General features: G+C 44.5%; 1 protein-coding gene across 1 annotated transcript in view; it reads right to left on the bottom strand.

The window, feature by feature from the left end:
* LOC143996002 (calcitonin receptor-like) overlaps positions 1 to 20,186 on the bottom strand; it is a 480,350-nt gene extending 460,164 nt beyond the window's left edge. The window contains exon 1 of the mRNA XM_077490789.1: positions 19,684 to 20,186. The gene's annotated coding sequence lies outside the window, so the exon portion shown is untranslated. The remainder of the gene's footprint in view (positions 1 to 19,683) is intronic.
* Positions 20,187 to 20,489: the final 303 nt, after the last annotated feature.

The raw sequence follows: 20,489 nt of genomic DNA, 5'->3' as shown, positions 1-20,489 counted from the left end.
TGACCTAGTATACGGTGCATACTAGCTCATTATGCCTTTTCCTTTGTAGGTGAGTAAAAAAAAAAAAAAAACTTCAGCGGGTATACAACTGCTTTAAATTCAAACTGTAGCACTGACGTAAGTCTTTTTTTTTTCCACAGTAACGCGATAATCCCTCCACCTCCAGTCTAACTAATCACTCTCACCTTATGGCATGGACCCCTGTGCAAACAAGTGGTCATGCAAGCACATATCAAAAGGGTTAACACAGGCCATAAACTTCTCTCACGTCTCCTTAGATCATGGTCATGGGTAGAAAGAAAAGATCTAAGTGCTCACCGCTTGATTTCATTTTCGTGTTCAAACACAAACTACTCACATAAAGATAATAAAAACACAGCATGTAAAGCCGACAATCGTGTTAGTTCTGTAGGGCAGCAGCGGGTGACGTCATGCGTAGCTCCTCCCTCGTATGCGTTACGGTCAATCAGAAATTCAACTTCACATGACTCATTCCCTTCGTTAGCAGACGGAGGCACTTGGGGAAGGGAGGAGGAGCCAAGTGACGTCGATGTCTGTGATGTCACCGGATCTCCGATGGAACTCCCCGAAGACTCAGAAGTCGGCGGAGAGGTGAGTACCGATCAAAAGAATTTTGATCGATCAAAAAAGTATCGATTAAGCGAGGAATTCGTCTTTATTTTCACAGCCCTAATAAAAAGTCACTTTCTGTGCACCAAAATGCCTTTGTACATCCAGATATTGGGGGTTATTTACTAAAGCTGGAGAGTGCAAAATCTGGTGCAACTCTGAATAGAAACCAATCAGCTTCCAGTTTTTATTGCGAAAGCTTAATTGAACAAGTTGAGGTTAGAAGCGTATTGGCTACCATGCACAGCTGCACCAGATTCTGAGTGCTCCAGTTTTAGTAAATCTACCTTGTAAAAGTAGAAGTGACATAAACACTGTGCTGTACGCAGAGGTGTAAAATGTCCTTGTTTGAAAATTTTCAGAAAAAATAAAATAAAATCCGTGTGGAGTAGTTTAACAAATTGAAAGTCATTGGGAAGGTGAAATGCGGTGTATATAAAAGTATTATGCTTGAAACAAAAGTACAGCTTATAGTAAATAAACTAAGCTTGTTTTTTAAAATGTTAGTTTTTATTACAAATTGAGGACTGTAAATGATAAGAATATTTTACCTATACATTAAAACAGGTAACCAACCCCTTTCCCTCATAATACTGTAAAATCTTCCTGCCAATATGCATTCTCAATTATTAAGAATGCTGATCCAGAAGCATATATTGCTCTATGACCTTGATGAATGTTCCCCTGATTTTCAGGTGTCGAGTTATCTATAAATGAAGGGATTGTGTATTTTTGGGAGGTCGTAGTTTGCAACACTTTCTTACTTGAAGATGCTGCTGGTGAAGAAACACTTTGTGATGATCCAGAAGCAGCAGAAAGAGTGTTTCTGGATTAAAGTGGTTGTAAACTCTCCCCCACAACTTTGTCCCATGTAAATCAGCATAAAAAACCCTAATGAACACGGCTTGTAGATATCTCCTTACTTGCTTAATATTGTTGTAATCCTTTTTGTTCTTTAAAATGACGTCACTGAGCATGCCCAGATCTCCTCTGATTTACGGTACACTCTGTGTATTTGTCTATCTATTATCAGGACTTCCTACGGCACAAAACACTGAAATCCCAGGAGACTGCAGAATCATTCAAAGCTTCCTCCTATACACCATGTGACATCACATGCAGTGTAAACCTGGCCATTACTGCAGTCTTATCAGCTGAAGCTGATAAGACTGACAAAGGCAAACATTAGACAATTGGCACAAGTAAATAATATGAAATAAAACAAGTCAGCTATGAACAGGGAAGCAGGGTTTCCATAGAAACGTTGAGAAGGAGGCTTGGTTAACAGTACAGGAAGTGCTCAATGTAAGAGCGAAAATACACTCCACTGTGGACTCAGAAAACAATACTTAAGTTGGCGCTGCCTAACCCCTGGAAACAAGTTTTTTAAAGTTTCTTTAAACAGTAAGTAATGTGCGATTTGGGCTGGATTATAGTGGCTATAGGTTGATAATTACTTATTATAATGGACTAAATGAACAGAAGCATCAGAGTGGGAGAGTTTACTTCCTCTTTAAGAACACTGAAGGGAAAAGCTCCTCACACTTTCATTCTGGTCATTCATTCCATTACATAATTTCCATTCCATAAAGTATTTTTTATGTCTTTAGGGCACCTCTGGCATGCCAGGATGTGTTTTGTCATCCTTGTAGCATTTGGAAAAGAATATTTCTTCTCACAATATTTGCAAATTGCAGCTTTGCTCTCAGCAGAAAATGGAAATGTTTCCAAACTCTAGATGTTGGTGTCCCCATTTCACTGAGAGGAGGAAAAGAAAAAAAAATTACTAATCAGACTATAGGGAAACATTATGCAGTGATGGTGAAGAACATTAATAGAGATAATTTAAAGATTAAATAAGATAAACTACAGATAGAAACTATCATCTACTGTATCCCAACAATCAAACAAATGTAAGAGAAAGCTTTCATTGACCACTTCAGCCCCGGAAAGATTTCCCCCCTTAATGACCAGGCCATTTTTCACGATACGGCACTGCGTCGATTTAACTGACAATTGCGCAGCCGTGCAACGTTGTACACAAACGAAGTTGATGTCCTTTTTTTCTCACAAATAGAGATTTCTTTTGGTGGCATTTGATCACCTCTGCAGTTTTTATTTTTTGCGCTATAAACAAAAAAAGAGCAATCATTTTGAAAAAGAAACAATATTTTTTAATTTTTTAAAACATCCAAAAAAATAAATGTCTTCATCAGTTTAGGCCAATATGTATTTGTCTATATATTTTTGGTAAAAGAAATCACAATAAGTGTAGAAATCACAATAAGCGTATATTGATTGTTTTGTGCAAAATTATAGCATCTACAAAATAGGGAACAGATATATTTATGGCATTTTTATTATAGCTTTTTTTTTTACTAGTAATGGTGGTGATCAGTGATTTTTAGCAGAACTGCAACACTGCGGCGGATAGATCGGACACTTTTGACACTTTTTTGAGACCAGTGACATTCATACAGTGATCAGTGCTATAAAACCTACTGATTACTATATAAATGAGTATAAAAATGGAAAATACCACGCTAAATACCATAAAAAAGAAAAAAGAAAAATAAGGAAAAAAAAAACAACAAAAAATAAATAAATAAAACAGCTGTTAAAACCGTGAAATGTACAAATATATAGTTCAATATAGCAGCGTTATAAAAAATAAAAAAAGGAAATGGCGAATAATCCAAAACTGTGAATGTGTGTGAACTACAACACACAGCAACATAAGTGATAACAATGAAAATGAATAAACAGTCCATAAAATGCACATCAGTGTAGATTCTTGTGATAAACACCTCTCAAAGACAGTGCAGCTCCACCACATAGAATGTACGCTTGCCAAAAGGCAAGCTCTTATGAGCCTGCGGCTACTTACCCAGCCAGGGCCTCTGTCCGGAGGGTTGTTGAGTATCCACAGGTATCGATTGGGAAGAAACTTGGACTAAGCACCAAACGACCATAGTGTAAAACATACCAAAAAAGGTGATGCGTTTTACACTATGGAGAATGGTGGTGTGATGTTCGAGTCTCCCTGATCGTTTGGTGCTTAGTTCCTTGGGACAGCAATCAAAGTGATCAGATTCTTTTAAAAAAAAAACTGTGTAAAACAAATAAATAAATAGAAATAAAATAAATAATAAAAAAAAACTTAAAAAATGTAAAGCTCTCCCGTCCCCGTGTGCTCACTCACCAAAGAAAATGCATACGTAAGTCGTGCCCACAAATGTAAATGATGTTCAGATAACACATGTGAGGTATCGCTGTGATCGTCAGAGAGAGAGCAATAATTCTAGCAAAAGACCTCCTCTGTAAATCTAAACTAGTAACTGGTAAAACATTTTAAAGCACCGCCTATGGAAATTTTTAAGTACCGTAGTTTGTCGCCATTCCACGAGCGTGCACAATTTTAAACCATAACATGTTAGGTATCTGTTTACTCGGCGTAACATCTTCTTTCACAGTATACAAAAAAGGATGCTAAATTACTGATTCGTTTTCTTTTTAATTCAGTGAAGTGTATTTTTTCCAAAGAAATTGAGTTTGGAAAAACAATCGCCATTTTATTCTCCAGAGTCTTTTCTAAAAAAAAAAAAATAATATATATATATATATATATATATATATATATAAAATGTTTGGGGGTTCTAAGTAATTTTCTAGCAAAAAATACAGATTTTATCTTGTAAACAACAAGTGTCAAAAAGTGGTTAAGTAGCCCAGAAGTGGTTAAAGTATAGCTGCACAGTTGCTAGCACTGCTTTGTTGTAGTACGGTATGGGGATTTGAGTTCAAACCCAAGTCTTTAAACCTAAGCTTCTAGCGTCTGCCCAAAAACATGTCAGTGTTAGAGCTCCCAACTAGGGCTGCCACTTGTCCAGGATTCACCTGGACAGTTCGGGTTTTGAATCATGTGTCCGGGTTTCAGTCTACCTGAAACCTAGACACATTTTTCAGACCAGGCACTGCCAAATAACCAAGATAGTCACACACAAATCTGTTGCCATCCGGGAGCTGCGGGCAGCTATTTGGGGGCAGGTTTGACTGAGGGGTGGGGTGATAATGTTAGCATGAGCAATTTGGCTGTTTGCCAAGGCGCTCTCTGTGTGCTACATTACTGCTCTCCTTGGGTCACCCAAATGTATCCCAGGTTTTTTTATAATCCTATAGTGTTTACAGCATAAAAAAAATAAAAAAAATTGCCCTGTGCTGCAAAAGTGTTCGGGTTTGTCTTGAAGAAAGGGTGGCAGCCCTACTCCAAACTGTCCATTATTTAAAGGGGCTGCCACTATTTTGGAATCAAGCTGGTCCTCTTTCCTCCTCAGATGTACTTTCTTTTTTTTTCTATCAAACTATTTTATTTTTATATTAATTGTACAATATAATAACCGGTGGAGAAGAGACACAAAGCCCAAATATAATAAAACATAATAACTTTTACATTAGGGTAGGTATCTCAGCGTCTACGTTAGCTCCTTCATCACAGTTAAAAAGCTCCGGCTTTAGTTTGGAGAGGGTCCCCCGGCACTCCTAATGGGAACATACTGTGCCCGGTTGAACCTCTCCAAGCTCCTGTAACTTCACAGTATCAATAGTCAAGCCTGCCCTCAAATAGATTAGGACTTCGGGAGACTAGTTTGATTGCTCCTATGGGTTTGCCCGCTCGTTGATAGGTAAGCTGGCGCTAGAGTCGGAGGGTCTCTCCGATTGTCTTGGAGGGCCATATAGGGAATGGGAGAGGAGGAGGGAAGAAGAAGAATAGAGGGGGGAAGGAGGGTGGGAGAGCTGTACTTTCTTTTTTAATCGAATACATAGACCTCTAGAAAAAATGCTCTCTGGAAGCATTATGCTCTTGCTCTAAATTTAATTCAACCTCTACATTTTTCTAAAGACTGAAATGTTGGTTGTTTCTTTTGCTATGCATGTCTTTTATCCTGCTATAGAAGTCAATGGCAGTGTGATTTGAATGCACGGAAGAATCAGCACAGATGAAATAGTTTCCACTATTTGTACCTGAAAGCATGTTGTGTTTGATATCCTTCTGAGAGTGATGTTAGGTTACGCTGACCCTGACACTGTTTTGGAGAAATAAGACTGCAAGCTATAGCAGCATGACAAGACAGTGGCCACTGATGGGTTTTTTTTTTTGGGGGGGGGGGTGGCAAACAACCACCCATCCCCCTGAACGGCACCCCCCACGCTGTTTGCTGGTTCCTCCGGTACTTACTCCATCATGACGGGTTGCAGGCAGCGTGGTGCAGCAGCTCCGTGTCTTCTTCTCCATTGCAGCTTCCAGCTCCTCCCCTCCTCCTCCTGGGCATCCAATAGGATCGCCTGTCCTTTCAGCCAATCGGGTGACTGGTGTCAAAACTGGCTTCCTCATTGGCCAGGAGGAGGATCAGTGTTACAACAATGAATATTCGTTCGCTGTTGTAACACACCTGGGTGGGATCGGAGTGCACTCTCTGCGACCCAAGCCCACCCTATATTGAAGCCTATTAGAACCTTTGGCTCTAATTGGTGCTTCAAAAAAACAGTTCCCCACATCCACTCGCCACTGTCCTTAAGGGGGCTGGATGCATGGATGGGGGAGGCAGCGTCCGTGCGCCCTTAATGGACGGGCTGCCCCTGTGAAAGGATATTGGGTTCTCTGCATTCTCTGCATTACCTTTTGTACCACCACCCCCTCCCTTTAGAATGTAAGCTCTACGAGCAGGGCCCTCCTTTACTTTTGTATTGTACTGTAATTGTGTTGTCCCCCTTATACATTGTAAAGCGATGCGTTAACTGTTGGCGCCTTATAATAATAATAATAATAATTGGGTATCAATGAAGCTCTGAGGTCTGTTTGAACCAAACTAAGGCTCTACCAGCACATAATCTGAATCGTCTTTTCTTGTTTGAGTGTATTCCACTATTTAAGGAGAAGTAAAGTCAAAGCTTGTTTGGCTGAACTTCTCCTGTGGGTCATAGGAGTGCAGTTCATTCGCCACTCCTGTGACCCGTTTTTACCATGTCACAAAACCGGTTCAGGCTCAGGAAAGATTGCGAGTATATGGGTGGGATCCGCCCAAATGCTTGGACTGACACCAGCCTCAGCCACTCAGTGCTGCTGAGAGCCTGAGCTGGCCACTCCCACCTCTCCACAGCCCAGTGCTCCAGTGAGTGCTGGAGGGGCAGAGCAGACAGCGGTGACTGACAGTCTTCAGCTCTCTGCCTATGGTGCTGAGAGAACCGAGGGATCGGCAGTGTTTGATCGCTAGGTTCTCAGCCTTAGAGCCAATGGGGGACAGATGCATCATCAATGCTGCATCCCCCTAGGTAAGTATGTTTCCAAAATAAAAACAATTCCCGCACTTCTCTTTTTAAAGTACTGGTACCTTATTTTTAGGAACTGGTGCCTTGCTCCTCAAATGTCACCAATCCCTATCACTCATCCTAACCCCCCTCTCACCCTTTCCCCAAACCCTAAAGCTAGCCATACAGATGGATGGAAGACTCTCCACTGATGGATAATGTATTCAAACAGCCGGAGATTAGATCGGAGTAGTCACTGCTTGCCCAATAATTTTCCATCCAGCTCAGCCAATTTTTAAACTGACTTTTACAGAGCCAGGTGGTGCTAGCAGGGCCACCTAGATTGAATTTCAGCCGACTCAGCAGGAATCAGACGAAATCCAAGCTATGCATTGCTAGTTTAACTTCAACTTTGTCCCTTTCCCAGAAAAATCAAATCCCCTACTCTCTGCAATAGTAGCCTACCTACCTTTCCAGTGGGCGGTAAGTCTGAGCCCTCCTGTCTTCCAGCTCTGCAGCCCCCTGCCCCTTTTTAATGGGAGACATCTTTCACATTAAAAAGCCTCCCAGAAATGTTGAAGTCCTGCCCTCCTGCTCATGTGTTACTTTCCAAAAGCCCCAACACCACAGCAGTCTGCAGTCCCCATGGTGCCCGATGTGGGTGTCCTATCCTGGGTATTACCTGGGTATTTGACACTTCCTGCAGTGTCAAATGTTGAACATTTTGCCAGCAGTTGTAGTACTGAAGAACAAGGATAGGACACAACCCAAACCAGAAAAATTATTTACAGTATACTATTACACAGAGCCATCATTTTAAGTTAACTGATCACCATGGCAGTTGCAGATCAAGCAGAAGCAGCTTCCTTGGCTGTAAAGGATAAGAAGAGTTTAATTACACTTCAAAGTGATTGTAAAGTCTCGTTTTTTTCTCTCTCTAAAAATAACAAACATGTTATACCTACCTGCTCTGTTGCAGTGGATTTGCACAGAGAAGCCCAAATCCTCCTCTTCGCGTGTCCCTCTTTGGCTCTCCTGACCCCTCCCTCCTATTCAGGGCCCCCACAGTGAGCAACTTGCTATGGGTGCAACCGAGCCAAGTCACAGCTCCCTGTAGCCATTCAGACACGGAGCCCCCTTCTCTCATGATTGGCTGACTGACTTTGATTGACAGCAGCAAGAGCCAATGGCACTACTGCTGTGGCTCAGCTAATCAGGAGGAGCATCTTGGATGGCCGTGGCATTCGTTAACATCGCTGAAGAGAGATGGGGCACAGGTAAGTGGTAGGGGGAGCTAGAGGGCGGCTGCTGGACACAGAAGATTTTTTATTTTAATGCATAGAATGCATTAAGATAAAAATAAAACTTCTGCCTTTACAACTCCTTTAAGGCTGCCAGCAGATCAGCCTCTACAGATTCAGCAGTGCCTAAAAGTGCCCAAAATTGGAGCAACTGAGCATGTGGGTAAGACAGTGTATGGCTGGATATTACCCACTATATGCACTTTTTGTTCCATAAATGTTATTGTGTATTAAAGCATCATACATCAGATAAAGATGCAACATTAGAACAGATTTGGTTTCAAAACCGTATAGTATGACACAATTGAAATGAGATGCTCTTAATGCATTCAAAAATGCGATTTTGTAATATAAGGTATATAACATGTTATATACATAAACGTCTTATCTTAGAAGAACTATATAACATTCATATTTTTAAAGTTATAGTAATCTGTATTTGACCCATTTCTATTAGACTGATATTAAATTTAGGAGTGAAATAATATAGGGATAGGGAAATAAATATATATATAAACAATATATATATATATATATATATATATATATATATATATATATATATATATATATATATTTATGTTTTACATAGTTATACCTGCAAAAGGAGTCATCCTGAAGTCATCTAGCCGGACTTAATTTTCTGACTACTTCTGTTCCACTTTAACATACATAAAACAAACCTTTAACCTACTACTTAACACTTGACAACCCCTAATCAAACCCTAAAAATGGATCCTTCATACTTAGCCTATGCCAAATATTACACTCTCATCCCCCCAAAAAACATAATTACTTTGTACCAGCCAAGGAAAGTACTGGCACCAATAGCTGACATGTGTGCATGAGGAATTGCCAACACCAAAATGGCCACATCAAAAAGTCACAATAAACAAAAACACGCTGTCCTGGGGACATCACAAGGTAACAAGGTAAGCTCGCCAAAGGAAAAAAAAAAAATGTCAACTCACTCTTACCTTCAGGAATAAGCATTTTCATTTGGGACATTTTCACATTTTCGGTTGTTTTAATTGAGGTCAGAACTTGGAGGCTAAATCATCAGAAGCCTGTGGAATGGCACCAAACCTTCATCTATCGCCTTTTAGTGGCTATCCTTCTAACTGTGTTAATAATTGTTTTTAATGTCCAACAGAATGTGTGACAAGACAATTCTGTACCAGGCAATCAGTTCAGAAAATGGGAAATCCATGCTGTGCTGAGCTAAGGCTTTATAAAGGAGCTGGTTCAATGGTATGTGCGAGGTAAAGGTGCAGAACAGCGCGCAGCGGACAGCAGCAATGATTAAGACAAACAAAACAGTTCCATCTACAATGGCTTCCAGATCAATGAATACTTTAAATTCGGGGGAAAATTTGATTACCACTTGTATTAATTATAAGAAATAATTGTTCATTCCTTGCATTATTTTACCATAAACCTCATTAACGCTGACTTTTAATATACTGTATTTCTCTTATCTTTATTTTGTATTGTTATTTTGTATCTAATAAAAAGTTTGTAAACAACAACAAAAAAAAATTGATTTATTTAGAAAAGGAAATTGTGCTTAAAGCAATTTCCAGGACACTTTTCTGCTTAGCTGTTATATCTATGCTTGGCATACACTCTACTGACCAATCTGCATAAAAAGACCCCAATTCTGATACCTGAAGCTAATCAATAATTCAATACAAGGACCAATATTGTGCAACAAGCCATCAACATCAAAATCACCTCTTATAAGGAAGTAACAAGAATACAAGATGACTGCTGATTGGCTGCTTTGGCTACTGCGCTTTGCACGGTGACATATTCAATGCTATGTTTATAACAAGCATAAGTGGATGTAAATCATAACTGAGCATATCAAGAGGATGATTACAATATAATTTTAATTTAGGATGCATTGGCAATGACTCAGGACAGAAGCATGGACAATACAATTTCCAAGGGACTAATCTTTAAAACTCGGGGTGCCCTTGTAAATCAGGGGTAACTGGTAGAAATGCTACTGCAAACCAGTTTGCAGCCTATTGCAAAATCCCCAATTCGGTGGTGACTCAATATGGCAATACAAGGAGCAACACCCCATGAACATCTAATATCACCTCTTATCACTATACTTAAGTAGTGATGGCCGAACGGTTCGCCCGGCGGTCGTTTCGCGGCGAATTTCCGACATTCGCGGTCCGCACGTTCGAACGCCTTTTTCCGTCGTTCGCCGCGGCGGACTTACGTGTTTAATGTATACAAGAACTTTAACCTTTGGTGACACGTTTATCATGTGATACAGGACAGCCAATTGAGACATGACAGCACATGGACACTTGTACATTCCCCCTAACCTATAAATACACCCGATCCGGTGGCCATTTTACATTCTTTCTTCTGTTAAGATAGGGACAGGTTCCTGTGTGGAGTAGGGAGAGATAAACCACTAGCTATTTGGTACACAAAAGTTCTTTTCAGGACTGGTATAGGTGTTAGGTGTTGATAGGTTTGCTGTGCTGCTGATTCTTGCAGCAGCCTGAGTGTCTTTTGTTAGTTTAGAGAAAGGGAAAGGACGGTGTATGCTACAGGGACAGCCAGATTAGTCTTTCATCATCATCATCATCATCATCATCATTAGCTGTTACTATCAAGGTCCACAAAAGAGCTGTTCCAGTAACCACTAATCGTTCTCTTTTTTTGCCAATTTGTATAGGGACAGGAAGGAAGCAGTGTTGTCAGGCAGTGAGGGTAATTTTAAAGACTTGCTGTTATTATTAGTTCCACAAAGGTTCTTTTCAGGACTGGTATCAGTGGTACAGTAATAGGCTTGTACATGTATAATATTCTTTCTTCCAAATATAGAAAGGATATTATACTTGACTGCTGCCCTTCTGCTGCAGTCTGCTAAACATTCACAACTCACTTGTTCCACAAAAGTTCTTATAAGGACTGGTAACTTGGTATAGGGTGCTACGGTACATAGGCTTGAGTGCGGTACAGTCTGCTGTTCTGTAAGGACCGCTATCGGTCCACAATAGATAGGGTTGACGTGCACCACTGCTGACCGCTGCCCTATACTGCAGCAGTCCTTCAGCGGTATAGGGACTGACGTACAGTCTGCTAATCACTAACACACAACCTGCTTGTTCCACAAAAGTTCTTATAAGGACTGGTAACTTGGTATAGGGTGCTACGGTACATAGGCTTGAGTGCGGTACAGTCTGCTGTTCTGTAAGGACCGCTATCGGTCCACAATAGATAGGGTTGACGTGCACCACTGCTGACCGCTGCCCTATACTGCAGCAGTCCTTCAGCGGTATAGGGACTGACGTACAGTCTGCTAAACACTAATACACAACCTGCTTGGTCCACAAAAGTTCTTATAAGGACTGGTAACTTGGTATAGGGTGCTACGGTACATAGGCTTGAGTGCGGTACAGTCTGCTGTTCTGTAAGGACCGCTATCGGTCCACAATAGATAGGGTTGACGTGCACCACTGCTGACCGCTGCCCTATACTGCAGCAGTCCTTCAGCGGTATAGGGACTGACGTACAGTCTGCTAAACACTAATACACAACCTGCTTGGTCCACAAAAGTTCTTATAAGGACTGGTAACTTGGTATAGGGTGCTACGGTACATAGGCTTGAGTGCGGTACAGTCTGCTGTTCTGTAAGGACCGCTATCGGTCCACAATAGATAGGGTTGACGTGCACCACTGCTGACCGCTCACCTATACTGCAGCAGTCCTTCAGCGGTATAGGGACTGACGTACAGTCTGCTAATCACTAACACACAACCTGCTTGTTCCACAAAAGTTCTTATAAGGACTGGTAACTTGGTATAGGGTGCTACGGTACATAGGCTTGAGTGCGGTACAGTCTGCTGTTCTGTAAGGACCGCTATCGGTCCACAATAGATAGGGTTGACGTGCACCACTGCTGACCGCTGCCCTATACTGCAGCAGTCCTTCAGCGGTATAGGGACTGACGTACAGTCTGCTAAACACTAACACACAACCTGCTTGGTCCACAAAAGTTCTTATAAGGACTGGTAACTTGGTATAGGGTGCTACGGTACATAGGCTTGAGTGCGGTACAGTCTGCTGTTCTGTAAGGACCGCTATCGGTCCACAATAGATAGGGTTGACGTGCACCACTGCTGACCGCTGCCCTATACTGCAGCAGTCCTTCAGCGGTATAGGGACTGACGTACAGTCTGCTAAACACTAATACACAACCTGCTTGGTCCACAAAAGTTCTTATAAGGACTGGTAACTTGGTATAGGGTGCTACGGTACATAGGCTTGAGTGCGGTACAGTCTGCTGTTCTGTAAGGACCGCTATCGGTCCACAATAGATAGGGTTGACGTGCACCACTGCTGACCGCTCACCTATACTGCAGCAGTCCTTCAGCGGTATAGGGACTGACGTACAGTCTGCTAATCACTAACACACAACCTGCTTGTTCCACAAAAGTTCTTATAAGGACTGGTAACTTGGTATAGGGTGCTACGGTACATAGGCTTGAGTGCGGTACAGTCTGCTGTTCTGTAAGGACCGCTATCGGTCCACAATAGATAGGGTTGACGTGCACCACTGCTGACCGCTGCCCTATACTGCAGCAGTCCTTCAGCGGTATAGGGACTGACGTACAGTCTGCTAAACACTAATACACAACCTGCTTGGTCCACAAAAGTTCTTATAAGGACTGGTAACTTGGTATAGGGTGCTACGGTACATAGGCTTGAGTGCGGTACAGTCTGCTGTTCTGTAAGGACCGCTATCGGTCCACAATAGATAGGGTTGACGTGCACCACTGCTGACCGCTGCCCTATACTGCAGCAGTCCTTCAGCGGTATAGGGACTGACGTACAGTCTGCTAAACACTAATACACAACCTGCTTGGTCCACAAAAGTTCTTATAAGGACTGGTAACTTGGTATAGGGTGCTACGGTACATAGGCTTGAGTGCGGTACAGTCTGCTGTTCTGTAAGGACCGCTATAGGTCCACAATAGATAGGGTTGACGTGCACCACTGCTGACCGCTCACCTATACTGCAGCAGTCCTTCAGCGGTATAGGGACTAAGAGTTTTGTCACAGGGTCATTTAAAAAATGACATGCAGAGGAAGAGGCAGGCCCTTCCGCAGGGGTGGTAGGGGTAGGGCAGGAGCAACAGGCTTGAGCCAAAGTGGGAAGTTGCAGAAGGTGCGTTCAATTACTTTAAAGGATGCACCAGACTTGGTTGAGTGGCTCGCTCAGCCTTACTCTTCTGCACCCTCCTCATCCTCTCGATCTGCACCCTCTTCTTCACTCTCTGCTATGTGCACCCCCAAAGACACTACCACCAACAACACGACCACCACCACCACCACCACATACCTTCCGCTTGAGTCACTGGAATTATTTTCCGATCCATATCAAGAGGACATTTCTGATGCGCAGCCACTCTTGGTATTGGATCAGGAAGAGGAGGTAGCAACAAGCGCTACTCAGCAGTCTGACGCCAGTACCCAGATCAGCCCAAGGAGGAGGTTGGTCCCCGGTGTTGCTGCCTACTCTACTTATAGCGGTGGGGAAGGTGACGTTGATGATGACGTGTCTAGTGATGTCACGTGGGTGCCCACAAGAGAGGAAGAGGAGGGGAGTTCAGAGGGAGATATGGACCAGCAGATAGGGAGGAGAAGCAGCAATGACTTACATTGCACAGCAGGGACAAAGCAGACTGCAAATGTATCAGGAGCGAGTCATCGACCATGTACGGTCACATCTGGCGCTCCCAGGACACCGGCACATGGCTCCGCAGTGTGGGCTTTTTTTAACGTGTCCGCTGCTGACAATAGCGTTGCCATCTGCAATCTTTGCAGTCAACGCGTTAGTCGCGGTAAGCCCAATACTCACCTAGGGACGACCGCCTTAAGAAGGCACATGAGCAGCCATCACCGAGCCCAGTGGGAGCAACGGAACACACAAAGCCACACTGCAGGCTCTCACCGTCCAGCCTCGTCTTCTACTTCTCCTTCTCCTCTCTCCTCACAATTGTCCTCCACTCCACCTTCCATCACGCCAAGCTCACATTTTTCTGCAAAAAGGCAGGCTTCCGTGGGCCTAATGTTTGAGCGTAAAAAAATGATGACGCCGGATAACCCTCTTGCCCAACGGTTGGCGGCTGGCTTGTCAGAACTCATAGCCCGCCAACTACTGCCATATAAACTGGTGGACTCGGAGGCCTTTCGCAAATTTGTGGCCATTGGAACACCACAATGGAAGGTCCCAGGAAGGAAGTATTTCTCAGAGAAGGGCATCCCAGAGCTATATGGCCATGTTCAGCGGCAAGTGAATGTATCTCTGGCACACAGTGTCGGTGCCAAGATACATCTGACCACAGACACGTGGTCTAGCAAACACGGGCAGGGAAGGTATATCAGTTTTACTGCCCACTGGGTGAACCTTCTGACGGCCGTCAAGCATGTAACCCGTGGCACCCGTGTAGATTTGGTTTTACCGCCACGGATTGCATGCAGGCCTGACTCTTCTTCTCCTCCTCCTACTCCATCCTCCTCCCTCTCCTCCTCAGCTGCCTCCTCCTTTTCCGCTGCTAGCGTCTCTTCCACTGCACCGCCCAAGCTCCCCAGAACCTATTCCACATGCCAGGTGAGACGTTGCCATGCCGTGCTGCGTCTGTTGTGCCTGGAAGCAAAGAGCCACACTGGCCCGGCACTCCTTTCAGCTTTGCGTTCACAGGCAGATGAGTGGCTAACACCGCTCAATTTGACAGTTGGTAAAGTGGTGTGTGACAACGGTGCCAATCTGCTTAGCGCATTGAAACAGGGCAAAATCACGCACGTGCCGTGCATGGCACACGTCTTAAACTTGGTCGTGCAGCGATTCCTTGTCAAATACCCTGGGGTCCAGGACATCTTGCGGCAGGCAAGGAAAATCTCGGCCCATTTCAGAAGATCTTACACGGCCATGGCTCGCCTTGCTGACATTCAGCGGCGACACCATCTGCCGGTCAGACGTCTTATTTGCGATTGCCCGACGCGATGGAACTCAACCTTCTATATGCTTGATAGGCTGCTCCAGCAGAAACGTGCAGTTAACGTCTACCTGTATGAACTCTGCGAAAGAAACGGTTCTGGGGAGCTGGGTTTTTTTTCACCGCGCCAGTGGCTGCTCATGCGCGACACATGCAGACTTCTGCGGCCATTTGAGGAGATCACCAAACTGGTCAGTCGCAGCCATGGCGCCATCAGTGACATGGTACCTTATGCCTTCTTTCTGGAGCGTGCATTGCGTCGTGTCATTGATCAGGCTGTGGAGGAGCAGGAGCGGGAAGATGAGGAAGTCGCAATGCTGGATGAATTCCCAGGGGGGGCTACTCTATCTGAGACAAGTCAACAACAGGAGTCTGATGAGGAGTCAGAGGAGGATGGTGCCGGGGCGGATGAGCAGGAGCAAGAAGAGCATGCTTTAAACCTTTCTGGGATCCCTGTTGTGCGAGGATGGGGAGAGGAGAATGAAGAGGACGACATTATCCTGGATGATGAGCAGGAGCCAGGCCACCACACCGCTTCCACTTTAGTGCAAATGGGGGCCTTCATGCTCCAGTGTTTTAATAGGGACCCCCGTATAAAAAGCATGAGGGTCAAGGACCAGTACTGGGTGGCAACGTACTTAGACCCCCGGTACAAACACAAAATGGCGGAAATGTTACCGCCGTCGCAGAGGGCTGTCAGAATGCAGCACTTCCAGGCCTTGCTTCGAGAAATGCTGCATTCTGCTTTTGCGTGCGCTGGCAGAGGAGCAATTCCCACTCCCAGAGAAGGATTTGCGGGTACCAATCCAACAGCGCCTGCAAGAAGAGGCCGGTTTGAAGATGTGTTGGTGACTTCGGATATGAGGTCATTCTTTCAGCCGACCCATCGACAGGTGTCATCCGGATCCAGCATCAGGGAACGCCTAGACCGTCAGGTGTCCGACTACATTGGGTTAACGGCCGATGTGGACGCTCTGAGGAGTGATGAACCCCTAGACTACTGGGTGGGCAGGCTTGACCTCTGGCCAGAGCTTGCCCAATTTGCAATCGAACTGTTGGCTTGCCCCTCATCCAGTGTCCTGTCCGAAAGGACGTTCAGCGCAGCAGGGGGGATTGTGACCGATAAGCGTACTCGCCTAGCTCACCACAGTGTTAACTACCTCACATTTCTAAAAATGAATGAGGCATGGATCTCGGAGGAATTCAACACATGTGATCAGTAGACCATGTATATGTCTATAAACAATTTTTGGAATCAAGCACACAGACCTTCTTAATTCATTTGGCTCACTTCCCTGACCCAAAAAAGCACACCGTACTATATGCCCCTACCCTCCTCTTTGAAGAGGTTGAGCGGTGTCATATTTCTACTGGGGCTGCTTATTATGAGGGGTTCCCACCATCCCTGTGCTGTGCTGACTTCCTCCTGGGTGTTCTTATTATGAGGGGCTCCCACCATCCCTGTGCTGTGCTGACTTCCTCCTGGGGGTTCTTATTATGAGGGGATCACACCATCCCTGTGCTGTGCTGACTTCCTCCTGGGGCTGCTTACGGTGCTGCTGTCAGCGCTGTATGTCACGGAGCTGCTGTCAGCGCTGTATGTCACGGAGCTGCTGTCAGCGCTGTATGTCACGGAGCTGCTGTCAGCGCTGTATGTCACGGAGCTGCTGTCAGCGCTGTATGTCACGGAGCTGCTGTCAGCGCTGTATGTCACGGAGCTGCTGTCAGCGCTGTATGTCACGGAGCTGCTGTCAGCGCTGTATGTCACGGAGCTGCTGTCAGCGCTGTATGTCACGGAGCTGCTGTCAGCGCTGTATGTCACGGAGCTGCTGTCAGCGCTGTATGTCACGGAGCTGCTGTCAGCGCTGTATGTCACGGTGCTGCTGTCAGCGCTGTATGTCACGGAGCTGCTGTCAGCGCTGTATGTCACGGAGCTGCTGTCAGCGCTGTATGTCACGGAGCTGCTGTCAGCGCTGTATGTCACGGAGCTGCTGTCAGCGCTGTATGTCACGGTGCTGCTGTCAGCGCTGTATGTCACGGTGCTGCTGTCAGCGCTGTATGTCACGGAGCTGCTGTCAGCGCTGTATGTCACGGAGCTGCTGTCAGCGCTGTATGTCACGGAGCTGCTGTCAGCGCTGTATGTCACGGAGCTGCTGTCAGCGCTGTATGTCACGGAGCTGCTGTCAGCGCTGTATGTCACGGTGCTGATGTCAGTGCTCTGTATTACGGTGCTGCTGTCAGTGCTCTGTATCTCCTGCACCCTCTTGTTTGCCTACCCTGGTCCCTGACCTTCCCTCTCCTCCATTGCCTTCATTAGCTCCATAGTCCTGAATTGTCAGAACAATTTCCCAAATAAAAAAAAAATGCTTGTAGTTATCGATCCCAAATTCACCTCATACATGTATTATGCTATTGTCCAGGTGGTGGGACTACGTGCTACCCCCTAATAATTACCCCGTGGCCGCAAATTCGACCTAAAGGTTTGCGAAATTCGCCTCCCATTGAAGTCAATGGAGCCCGCGGCGAACGGTCGTTTTCGCGAACGTTTGTGTCCGTTCGCGTTTCGCGTTCGCGAAACGTCCCGTCGGAAGTTCGTCCATCACTATACTTAAGTAACAGTAATAAAAGATGACTGTTGATTGGCTGCTTTGGTACTGCACTTTGAACACTATCCTGTTTTTAATATAATTGAATATGTAAAGACGAAGTTTTAGTAATACAATTTTAATTTAAGAGGCAATAGAAATGGGTTGCACTATCTACAACAAAAAAATTCCAGAGACAGATCTTTAAGACTTGGGGTACCCCCTGTAAATCGGGGGTAAGTAGTAGAAATGCTACTACAAACCTGTTTGCAACCCATTGCAAGTGCAAAATATCCAATTCTAACACCTAGGGTGATTCAATAAGGCAATACAAGAAGCAATATTGTACAACACCCCATGAACATCCAATATCACCTCTTATCGGTATAATAAAGTAACAGGGATAAATAATAGCCGACGATTGGCCGATTTGGCTACTGCATTTTGCATACTGACATATTAAACAAATTCAATGTTTATAATATACAGAACTATATAATAACCAAGTAAATATAAAGGATGCATTTTTTAATTGAGGGTGCAATAGAGATGGGTTACATTATTCAAATCTTCAAAATGTGGGGTGCCCCTGTAAATTAAGGTAACAGGTAGAAATGTTACTACAAACCAGTTTGATAGCCCATTGCAAGCCCAAAATACCAGATTCTAAAACCCCGGGGGACTCAATATGGCAATACAAGGGGCACCACATGAACAACAAATATCACCTCTAATTAGAATAATGAAGTAACAGGGAAAAAAATGACTGCTGATTGGCTGCTTTGGCTACTGCACTTTGCACAATGACATATTAAATAAATGCTAAGTTAATAATATGCAGTGAATAAAGAAAATGATTTTAATACAATGGCATAAAGTGGGGTCATTCTATCCAGGTCAGGGGTATGTGCAAAAAAAATAAAAAATCCATGGGCATATTTTCAAAACTTGGGGTGCCCTTGTAAATTAGGGTAACTGGTAGAAATGCAGAAACCAGTTTGCAAGCCCAAAATTCCCAATTCTCAAACCTGGGGGGACTCAATATGGCAATACAAGGGGCACCCCATGGACATCCAATATCACCTCTGATTAATATAATAATGTAACAGGGATAAAAAGGTGACTGCTGATTGGCTGCTTTGGCTACTGCACTTTGCACAATGACATATTACATGCATTCTAAGTTAATAATATGCAGATTTAGTAAATAAAGTAAATGTTTTGAATACAATGGCATAACGTGGGGTCCTGTTCAGCACAGGGGTATATACAATTTCCATGGGCATAATCTCAAAATGCGGGGTCCCCCTGTAAATCACGGTTTGGCTGGTAGAAATGCAAAATTTCCAAGGACATATTTTCATAATTTGGGGTGCCCCTATAAATCAGGGTAACTGGCAGAAATGCTATTACAAACTAGTTCGCAAGCCATTGCAAGCCCCAAATATCCAATTATAAAAACCTTAGAGGACTCAATATGACAATACAAGGGGCACCCCATGAACCCCAATATCACCTCTAATTAGTACTATAAAGTAACAGGGATAAGGATGACTGCTGATTGGCTGCTTTGGCTACTGAGCACAGCCTAAGTTTATCCTTTATGCAGATTCAGTAAATAAAGATGTTTTTGATACAATGGCATAAAGTGGGGTTCTATCATCCAGGACAAGAGCATATGCAAAAAATACCCAAGGAGATATTTTCAAAATTTGGGGTCCCCCTGTAAATCAGGGTTGACTGGTACAAATGCTATATAAACCAGTTTGCGACCCATGACATTTTCATCCATGCACAGATAATCAGACACACAGAAGTCAATTCACTTACACAATTCAGATGAATTCAGGAGGTATTCAGAACTCCGGGAATCCAATGACATAGACCTGAGTTATCCTTCCCCAATCCTGGGATGGGGATTTAGTCAGTAATTCCTATAGGAGGGGGTCCAGGCAACCAATCCAAGTTGGAATCCTGCAGAGGTGAGCTCAGGAAGGGGTCTGGGATGCTGCAGATGGGGACACAGGGAAGGGGACACAGGGATGAGGGATTGGACACGGGGATGGGGACACTGGGATGAGGTCACAGGGATGGGGACACTGGGATGGTGTCACAGAGATGGGGACACAGGGATGGGGACACAGGGATGGGGACACAGGGATGAGGACACAGGAATGGGGACACTGAGATGCAGCCTGTCAGTGGCAGAAGTTGTGCAGACAGAAGGAATTAGCGGCAGTCTGATTGGAGGGAGCAGCACAGGTTGGAGCTCTCACGTCTTCTTCAACATTCTCAATGAGCCTGAATGAGGATAAAAAAAGAGAGAATCCCTTACTAGTCCCTGTAGGGTCCGCCCTGTGTGTGGAGCCAGTCCATGCAGCGCCTCCATAGGCCGGTGGGATGTACCTGTGCCTGGGATGGGGAAGGCTGAGCGCTCCGTGCACTGACAGCCGATGACTCTGAAGTGTAAGTGCGGCACAGAGGAGTCCCCGGACTCCTGACAGCCGAGGTCACAGGGCAAGGTCAGTGTATGGGGGGAGTGCTGACACCCCTGCACTGTGTACCTGGGGGGCAGAGCAGGCAGAGGGGAGACATAGATCTGTTTCATGGGAACCATCAACTGTCATCTGAGCTCC

This window comes from Lithobates pipiens, unplaced genomic scaffold (genome assembly GCF_037356315.1).
Source record: "Lithobates pipiens isolate NorthernLeopardFrog02 unplaced genomic scaffold, aLitPip1_a1.2 Scaffold_19, whole genome shotgun sequence".
In the NCBI taxonomy this organism is placed as follows: Eukaryota; Metazoa; Chordata; class Amphibia; order Anura; family Ranidae; genus Lithobates; species Lithobates pipiens.
The sequence above is the reverse complement of the archived record's forward strand: the minus strand, read 5'-3'. Positions and strand labels throughout refer to the sequence as shown.